A 2,553-nucleotide genomic window follows, 5' to 3' on the forward strand; every position below is an offset into this window, starting at 1 on the left:
ACTGAGGAGTTTGGCTTCTGGCAAAAAAGCCTATCAGTGATTTTTCAGGTTCAACCACAGGCATTTTCAAAGGCTTTACCTGGCAGGCTGAAGAGAAAAGCTGCCCTCTCTGCAGGAAACTTGGTACACAGTCAATGCATCACAGTTTTGGAAGGAAGTTACCATCAAGGACTCAGGCTCCCCTAGCCAATTGGGTGTGCTTACACAAATCTGCATTCCTAGCCCAAGGGCCACCATTCAGAAGCCTCTTTATCTGGGCCACTTGGCAAAAGCCTTCCTCAGCTGCCTTTGTGTAGACTTCCTTACTAGGGGGAGGAGGAGAACCTTAAAGACACTTTTCTCTATTCTAAGTACTCAGTACTTTCCTACTCCTAGCCCTTCTCCCTTGTCCTCTTCCAGCCTCCAGCTCCACACAACTGCACTGTTTGTTCAGGGCGCCACCCACAGAGAGATGACACCTGTATGTGTGCTGATTTACCTTCTCAGCAGGTGAGCCATTCCAGGTATAAAGGGAAGAGGGAGGAGTTGGTGCTCTCTCAAGTTGAGCTTCTTGCCTATGATATTAAACAGTGAGTGTTTAAAGGCTTGATTGTTTCTTCCATTCTGACTTGTCATCTCAGTTGCCTGCAATAACTCCTGGCAGCTCAGTGCCATCAGGTTCAGCTGAGCTTTTCATAGTTGCTCCATATTTGCTAAGCTGGTGGTGGAAAACAGGGTTTAAAAAAAAATTCCTCTTTGCAGCATCTACTGTGAGGATGAAGACCATTCTAGCAATCAGACTGATGACATTCCAAAAAATGTGGACATCACTCTGAAGGGACACATAGTTACTGTGAAAGGCCCCAGAGGCACCCTTAAGACAGACTTCAACCAAATCAATGTAGAACTCGGTCTCCTTGGAAAGAAAAAGAGGAGGTTCCAGGTTGACAAATGGTGGGGAAATAGAAAGGAACTGGCTACCATTCACACTATCTGCAGTCATATAACAACCATGATCAAGGGTGTTACACTGGGCTCCCATTGTAAGATGAGGTCTGTGAATGCTCACTTCCACATCAAGGTCATTATTCAGGAGAATGGTTCTTTTGTTGAAATCAGAAATTACTTGGGTGAAAAATACATCCACAGTGTTTGGATCAGATCAGGGTGCTTTTTCAGTTATCTGAAGCCCAGAAAGATGAGTTAATTCTTAAAGGAGATGACATTAAACTTGTATTAATTTAATTTTATTTTTTTCAATGTTTTTATTTAATTTTTATTTATTGTTTAAAGTTTTACATATGTCTCCTTTTTCCCTTGCTTGACCCGCCCCGCCCCTCCCCCAAGCCATTCCCACCATGGGCAAGCCCCCACCGCCCCAGTGTCTGTGTTCATTGGTTATGGTAATATGCATGCATACAAGTCCTTTGATTGCTCTCTAACCCCCTCCTCTGCCATTTGTCTCTGGATCTATTCTTGTTCATCAAATTATGTTGATCATTATATCCCACATATGAGTGAGATCATGTGATATTTATCTTTCTCCAATTGGCTTATTTCACTTAGCATAATGCTCTCCAGTTCCATCCATGCTGTTGCAAATGGTAAATAAACTTGTATTAATTTTAGCTGTTTGATTCAGCAAGCCACAACAGTTAAAAAAATATATCAGAAAATTTGGGAATGGTATCTAGTTTTCTGAAAAAGAAACAGGACAGCAGGCTGATAAATAAGATCTAAATTGCTCAACTACAGAAACAGTTAAGATGCTGGGTGATTACTCAGACTTATTTGTGACATTTTAAAGTGCAACTAAATGAAACAAAAAAAAGCATTATCTCCATGGGACTCTAGTTGGGTGTTTTCAAGATCCTACATTTCTCCAGTGGTAGGAGTTGTCTAATAATAGGAACACAGGATGGTTTCTTCCTATCTCTAATGAATCCTTCCTCTTTATGCAATATGTGCTGCAGTTCACAGGTCTCATTGTCTTTTCCCAGTAGTTTTAAGGCTTTTGCAGCAGAGAAGCATCCAAGTGGGGCTTTGTACCTTTCTTTTGAACAGCAGTTGTTCTCCTTTTCCATGACTATTGATAGACTAGAGGCTCAGTGCATGAAATTCGTGCATGGAGCAGGGGGTCCACTCAGCCCAGGCTGCACCCTCTCCAATCCAGGACCCCTCGGGGGATGTCCAACTGTCAGTTTAGGCCCAATCCCACAGGACCATTGGCTCCTAACTGCTGGCCTTTCTGCCTGCCTGATCACCCTAACCACCTCTGCCTGATGGCCTGATGATGCTCCTAACTGCTCCCCTGCTGGCCTAATTGCTCCTAACTGCCTCTGCCTGCCAGCCTGATCGCCTCCTAACTGCTCCCCCCTGCCGACCTGATCGCCCCCTAACTGCTCCCCCATGCCAGCTGATCACCCCTAACCACCTCTGCCTCGGCCCCTGCCACTATGGCTTTGTCCAGAAGGATGTCTGGAAGATGTCTGGTCTAATTAGCATATTACCCTTTTATTAGTATAGATGATTCACTCACTCCACCTTGCCTCCAATCTTTCTCCGGCATGCCTT

General features: G+C 44.3%; 1 pseudogene across 1 annotated transcript; it reads left to right on the forward strand.

The window, feature by feature from the left end:
* Window positions 1–755: 755 nt before the first annotated feature.
* Window positions 756–1,712, forward strand: LOC307111079 (large ribosomal subunit protein uL6-like; annotated as a pseudogene). The gene is made up of 2 exons: window positions 756–1,212; window positions 1,595–1,712. The product of its transcript is annotated as a large ribosomal subunit protein uL6-like (transcript).
* Window positions 1,713–2,553: the final 841 nt, after the last annotated feature.

This window comes from Cnephaeus nilssonii (assembly GCF_951640355.1).
Source record: "Cnephaeus nilssonii genome assembly, chromosome: 14".
Classification (NCBI taxonomy): Eukaryota; Metazoa; Chordata; class Mammalia; order Chiroptera; family Vespertilionidae; genus Cnephaeus; species Cnephaeus nilssonii.